Raw genomic sequence first — 7,227 nt, 5'->3', positions numbered from 1 at the left:
CTTTGGCACAGCCCTGCAGGTGGAGCTGCGGTCCCAGTTTAGCTGTGTCCATGCTGGAGACACTCCTGCCTCAGCCTTCCCACTTCAGGCAAGGTGCAGGCCCTGGGAGAGCCAGAACTGGGATTGGCAGTGTGTAGGTGCAGCTGTAAATGGGGCTGTTCCTGTGCTGGGGAAACGGAACTTCCACAATGGCCTTGTGAGGCTGGAAAGGGACTCAGCTGAGACAGGAGTGGGGTTGTACCTCCTGCTGTGAATGGAAGGCCCAAAGTCCCCCTAGGACTGGAGGTCAGAGATAGATCCCATTCTTCTGGTGTAATGTCCATGTGCCCAGACCACTGACTGTGCTCTCAGTTTCCACCTGAGATATGGGGTGAAAGTGACTTTGCAGGGACCTTAGAGACAAACATTTCTCCTCACAGTATTCTCTGCTGAGCCTGTGCTCTTGTAGGGCTGAGGCAGCTTTCCGTGGGAGGAGCTGACAGACACAGAGGGACTGCATTAGGGTGACACAGGGCATCTCTGGGGTCCCACATGACCCTGTGTGTGTGGTTTACTGGCCAGCACTCAATTCCTCAGTGTAGGACCATAGATCAAAATGGCTTGGAAGGGAACCTGACTGTCATCTAGCCCAATTTCCCCATCCAAGTAAGCATCAACTTGCTTTACATCATTCCTGACAAATGTTTGCCCAGCCTGACCCAGAGGCTCCCTTTGCTGCTAAGGACTTTAGCACACAATCTGTCCTCATGCTTTGTGGTTCTGTCTGCTAGAAAGTTTTCTTTTGTCATGGCAGCTCTGCTGTGACTAAAGCTGAGCACTTCTGAGGTGGAAAACACCTGTCTCTCTCCTTAGAGCACCTTCCATGTGGTAGTCTGTTTCCATATTTCCTCACAGTTTTCATTTCTGGGACAAAGAACTCCAGCACTTCTTTCTGTAGGTGACTTGCACATCCTTCCTTCCCTGCTTGTGAAATGTAAGAGGGACCTTGTGTGCTTCAGACTTGTTAGAGGTAGTACTTGTGCCTCTGCTGAGTGGGATAATTGACTTTTTTTTTTTTTGGTTTGGGAAAGTTACCAAAAAGTGTATTTAAATATTATTAAACTACAGTCCTGATGCACAAATAAGAAGGTTTCTCTCTCACACTCAAGAAGATAATGAGGTACCAAGAGAGGTTTAATCGAGTTTCCAGGCTATTTCCTCTTCCATACATGTTTTGAGATGCTTTGAGTTCAGTGTCAGAAGTTTCAGATGTTGTTCTGTGGAGGATCATGTCACAGTCCTTCTCTGTTTCTTTTCCTTGGCAACTGCTGGCCAATCTCAGTGTGGTCCATCCAGGCTCTGGTGAGCACAGGGGCACTTTTATGACATTCATCTCATCTGCTGCTTGGTGACAGGACTCAGCACCCTGCTGCAGTGGGATAAACCAGATTGGCTGTGCTGCTTTCCCCTGCAAACCCAGACAGTGAGCAGAGCACCAGCAGTCACTTCTCTGCAGCAAGTGCCTCTGAGCACAATGAGAGTGGGCCAGGGGCTGCTGCAGAGGGCTGGGAAGGTGCATCCTGTGCACAGCAGCCACTGCTGCTCTGACAGTGCTCGAGTCAAATGTGCTGTGCTGTGCTGCAGACAGGTGCAGAGAATGCTGCCACATATTGTGGTCTCTGTGGTTTGTCTCCTTAGTGTGGCTGATGTCAGAACTGTAGCTTTAAGTGGCAGCTTCTAGCTCTAGAGATCTGCTTCATCTGCTCCCTTCAGCAGCACACCTGAAAGGTCACCATTCCATGTTTTGTGTGCTCATCTCAGCATTTTGGGCAGAGTGGGCATGGATGTGTGATTTCAGTGGCAGCTGCCCTGTCAGCAGTACAGAGATAACCATGAGCAAGGTTACTCCAGGGTGGAAGGCCTTAGAACCACTGCATGTGAGCAAACTGCTGCCTGGGGAGGAAGGAGCCTTGCCCCTGTTTAAATTTTGCTCTGGTTCAGCTTACTTCAAAGGTCTACATGAGTAGTTTCACACTTCATCCTTTCTTTTGTGACAGCTGGGATGTTCTTGAATCATCCTCTCTGTGGCAGGGTGTCACTATAAGAGGTGAAATAACACAATGCGGACACGCTGCTGTTTTTAAGGTAAAAAAGGTAAAAAAAGTTTATTTTCTGACTTCAGCTTTTATGGATTTTTAAAAGTGACAGTGGATTGGAGGGTGAAAGTTCCACCTCTCCAATGACACTGGACAAATCAACAGTTCATCAAATTTTCCTTCCTCCATAAAAGAATGCAAAACAATAAGTTATTTCCAGAAAGTGTGTGAGAAAGTTCGTTACAAGAATGTAAACATAGAAGGCTTAGAAAATCTAAAAAAATACGGGTGACAGCAGGGATTCTCAGGTCCTGGGCTGAAATTTGCAACATGGCAAAGAAGAGTTTGCCATCCAAATATCCAATGGCAACAGGTGTGGTGAGAAGCTGAGGCACAGCAAAAGAAGAGCCATGGCAGAGTCACAGCAAGAGCTCAAATGCTCCTACTGGCAGTTCTGGCAAACCCAGCTGTAGCTGTACTTCCTCCTTCTTTTACTGGTATTTTAAATGGTGTCCATCCCAGCTGTTCCTTCGAAGGATGATGGTGCCTCGAGAGCAGAAAGCAGAGATTGTTATTCCTTGATATGGAGAGTGTACCAAGAAATGTTTGATTTTGAGAGCCATGGTGTTGGGATGTGACAGGAGGGTCATTTTCACAGTGTGTTACTGGCACAGCCATTGCTAAATGCTGCACAACCTGGAGGCACACAAATAGCAGATTGTTTGGAGGAAGGGGGAGATGAAGAAAACATGACATGAAGTTCATCTAGGGAAGACAAGATTTTTGGGAATGGGTGTGTTAAAATGAAGCTGAGGCTTTTTCACCAAAGGGGTTTCTGGGACAAAGGTGATACAGAGACTCCATCATCAGAAGACATGAAAAGGCCCTTGATTATTAGAAATCCACAGTTCTTGTAGAAACAATGGTGGACCTAAAACCTGACTGGCCTTTAGGAATTTTCTCTCACCTATTGGTCAAGAAGGGACAACTTCTTCTTGTAAACATCTTTGACAAACAGATTGCCTGCCAGATGCAGAGATTGAGATAATAATTGTTTTAATTCTTTCTCTGAGCTTTCTCACAGCTTCTCAGGAAAATCCTGGGAGAGCTATGTCTCTGTTTAGATTACCACGAGATTTTAGTAGGGAAGGCCTGTGCTGCCATATTCCTGCTTTGCCACTCTGAAATCCTAAGTAGAAGTGTGGGACTGAGTCTCTACAAAGTGCAAGTTTAACATAGGAGGCACACTGAGCATTTCTGCTTGCTGCCAGCACTTCAACAGGTGACTGCAGCCCCTTCTGCAGTGTGGGTGGATTCCTGGTGCACCACAGGTGCAAGCAACAGTGGACAGAGCACAGCACTCTTGTTCATCTAGAGCAGAGCACTCTGAGTGTGTCACAAAGATGGCCTGAGTTTCTGTTAACACAGTTTCTGTGGAACTTGCCAGGCTGGGTGTGATTATAGGGGAGGCAGAACTCTGCTTCTCAAGGCATGTCCTCAGCAGTGGGAGATTTTTGATTCCCACTTTACATCAGCTGCTGCCTACAGTTTTAGCTCCCCACCTGCTGCTTCTCCCTTTCTCGGTGGTCACTTGTCTCCCATGTTTTGTATGTACACAGCAGCATGCTCACAGTGGGACATGTCCACCAGCTTGGTAGCACAGTGCCTGTGCCCATGGAGTCCTTCCCTTGGCAGCCTGAGCTGCTGCAGGAGCTGCAGTACCCAGCAGTGCTGGTGGGAGAGTGGCTTCTGCCATCCTCTCTCTTCCTACTGGAATACTCATGTGAGACTGACTGGAATGTGAACACAGTTGCTTGGGTTGTTGAAAAGGCTTGAATTATTATAAAATTCCTAGCCTGGCATTTGGCTGATGATTAATTCCTTGGGTTTGTGTGGTACTTTGATGTTCCAGATGCAAACCCAGAACAGGCTGTTACAACTGTGTTGACCTCAGTGGAGTCATCAAAGTCATTCCAGTTGGCACACCTGGGGCTGTGTGGTATTTGTATTCTGTGAAACCAGCATCCAGTCATCGATTTAAGTCTTTCCAGGGACTGGAGCCTCTTAAGCTGTTAATCTTTTTTTCTCTCCTGTATTGATTGCTGTGCCACTTACCAGGAGTGACCTTCTCACCACACCTTTTGACTTTGAGCTTGCTGCCTCTCTGGAGTCCTCCTCTGAGCCTTTGCAGTTCATGCTGTTTGTATTGCCACAGTGCTTAGAAACTCCTCACAGGTTGCTCCATTTCTCTCTTAAGTTTTCTCTTCTCTACTCCCCCGCCAGTATCTTGTCGTGTAACTCTCCCCCAGCCAATGCTGTTGGCTTGCATAGATAAATTTCTTGATGCTGGATAATTTGGACTAACCTTATGACAGAAAAATCCCCCTCCAAAATGCAGTTGAGTCTTGCATTGTCCTTCAGTGTTTTGGCAGCTGGTGGGTTTGCTGGGTGGAGTCCTGGTGCTGGCATGTGCTCTCATACTTCATTCAAACAAGGCTTCTTCATTTAATGTGGACGAGCAGCAGGCACTCAGGCTGAAAGTAGATTTTGTACTTTACCTTCCAGGTCAGTGGGTTTTTTGTGTTGTTTGTGTCAGCAGACAGTGGCCCTTTGTTCACCAGCTCAACTTTTTCCACCTCAGCAACGCACACAAGGCACGTGATACAGGTCCTGAGTTGTGCAATAAACTCCAGCAAATATATTGCCTGTTCCACTTCAGGGCTTGATTGTGTGCCCTATTGATAAGCAATAAAGCCAACAGTATAGAGGTAGATACTTACTCATTTGCTTCAGCTTTTCCAGTCATGGTTGTTGCCTATGTGGGGGGAAAAACCCCATAAGTACTACGAGAGGGAAAATTTTGTCTTTGGAGAGGTGGTCCTGGTAACTTGTGAAAGCTGAATAACTTAATAGTGTTAGTCAAGTATTAAATTAAATATTTAATTTAGTAATTGTGTAATTTTGTTGCTAAGGAGGGACAGGGTTATGGTCAGGGTAGTCATGAGCACAAAAATTAAAAGATGAAGGTGGCTAGATGAATGTCCTGTAGCCTGTTGGAGTCGTGATCACAAAACAGCTGCTTGGAATCCCATCCTTGCAGGGGTTGGTGTTTGCTGGCACCTTCCTCTGCAGAGTCTGGGAAGGCAGGAGGGGAGGCCCCATCCCTCACTCATGCTGGGCCCTTTCCTGAGCCCCTCTGGAAGTTGTGGGCACATGCCAGTAGAGCTGTGAGCATTCCCACGTGGATGGGGTGGGACATCCCACACAGAGCCCCACACTGCTCCCTGCCCAGCTGCTCTGTGCAGCCCCTGGGCAGAGGGGTGAAGGGAACCCCAGCTCCCCTTCCTTCTCCAGTCTGGCAGTGCCTCACTGCTCCAGAGAGGCTCTGCCCAGCCTGGGGCCAGCTGTGCCTGCCCTGCTGTAACCTCCCTATTTGTGCTGTGGGTCCCTGCAGAATTCCCTCCATCCAGATCCTCTTGGACTTTGTTCCCAGCAGAATATCCTGCTCAGGCTTCTTGGAATTAAGGCACATGAGTCTAACTCAGAATTGCTGTTTCCTGGGAAGTTCTGACGCTGTAAAGATTGTTTGGCTCTTTTTTTTTCCCTGTAATCTGAATGAAATAATGTTTAAAATTTCCTATGAGGACACTGTGTCCCAGATTTTGGGTTTTAGAAGTGTTTTGCTCTGGGATTTCTGAATTCCTGTTTTGAGCTATATCCATTTTAAGTTGTTGTACTGCTTATGCTTCCTGTTGATTTGCCAAGTAAAGCATTGTAGCAGATCACAGTATGTGTATTATAAAAAAAATGGTAGTTACTTTTTTTTTAATCAATAACAACAGCAGCTGCTTAATATGATTGAAACATCTCATTTCCTAGAACAAGAAATGCCTTGTTTGAAATGTCATGAGAATCTGGCACTGCCTTTACAACACCCAGCAATGGTTTAATCTAGAACGCTGGCTAACATTGTATTATGGAGCAAAGAGAAATCCATCTTTATGATATGAAAAGTAATCAAATACTTCACTGTTTTTATCATGTTAGGACAAGGTAATAATGATGCATGTGGAATAAAGACCTCTTTAAGATAAAATTTGGAAGTTAGGGAATGGAGCTTCTGAGCTGCCAGAAGCAAGGCTGTTCCAAGGAGCTTTGGCAGGAACCTTTATCAATGTTCTTTCAAAAAACAAATCAAAGAAAAGGTCTGTTCTTTAAGAAGTTCTTCCCAAGAAGTTGTTTTGCTGGAGTTTTTCTGTTGTCCTCTCCCAGCAAAGACCTGTTCATTGCACTCCTGAGTGCTGTCAGTAGAGAAGTCTTGGATGTTCTCATTTAAACCCAAGACTCCATAGTGCAAGTCCTGAAAATCCCCTCACTGCACCAGCTGCCTTTCCCTGGCTCTGCACTGCTTGTGGCACATCATGTGTGAGGGGATTCAGGAATCTTTCCTCTCCTGAGGCAGGAATGTGCTGCTCAGCTGCTGTCCCTGCTGGACTTCTTCATGGAGCCTCCTCCACCTGCAGGAAATGCCAAATGTCACCATGCCTGTTTCTTTGCTCCAGAGTGCTGCCCAAACATTCAGCACAAAGAAGTTCCAAGAAACCCCAGGATGTCCTGAGAAGGGAAGATGTAGGCACACAGTTTGTGGTGATTGGGAGTGGGGCTGGGGATCAGCTGTGGCTGTGACCCATCCTCATCCCCAATGGCTGCAGCTGTGGCTGTGCCCCATCCTCACCCCCAATGGGCACAGCTGTGGCTGTGCCCCATCCTCATCCCCAATGGGTGCAGCTGTGGCTGTGCCCCATCCTCATCCCCAATGAGCACAGCTGTGGCTGTGCCCCATCCTCATCCCCAGTGAGCACAGCTGTAACTGTGCCCCATCCTCATCCCCAGTGAGCACAGCTGTGGCTGTGCCCCATCCTCATCCCCAATGAGCACAGCTGTGGCTGTGCCCCATCCTCACCCCCAATGGGCACAGCTGTGGCTGTGCCCCATCCTCATCCCCAATGGGTGCAGCTGTGGCTGTGCCCCATCCTCATCCCCAATGAGCACAGCTGTGGCTGTGCCCCATCCTCATCCCCAGTGAGCACAGCTGTAACTGTGCCCCATCCTCATCCCCAGTGAGCACAGCTGTGGCTGTGCCCCATCCTCA

Source organism: Melospiza melodia, chromosome 10 (assembly GCF_035770615.1).
Source record: "Melospiza melodia melodia isolate bMelMel2 chromosome 10, bMelMel2.pri, whole genome shotgun sequence".
Lineage (NCBI taxonomy): Eukaryota > Metazoa > Chordata > Aves > Passeriformes > Passerellidae > Melospiza > Melospiza melodia.
This window is presented reverse-complemented; position numbering follows the sequence as displayed.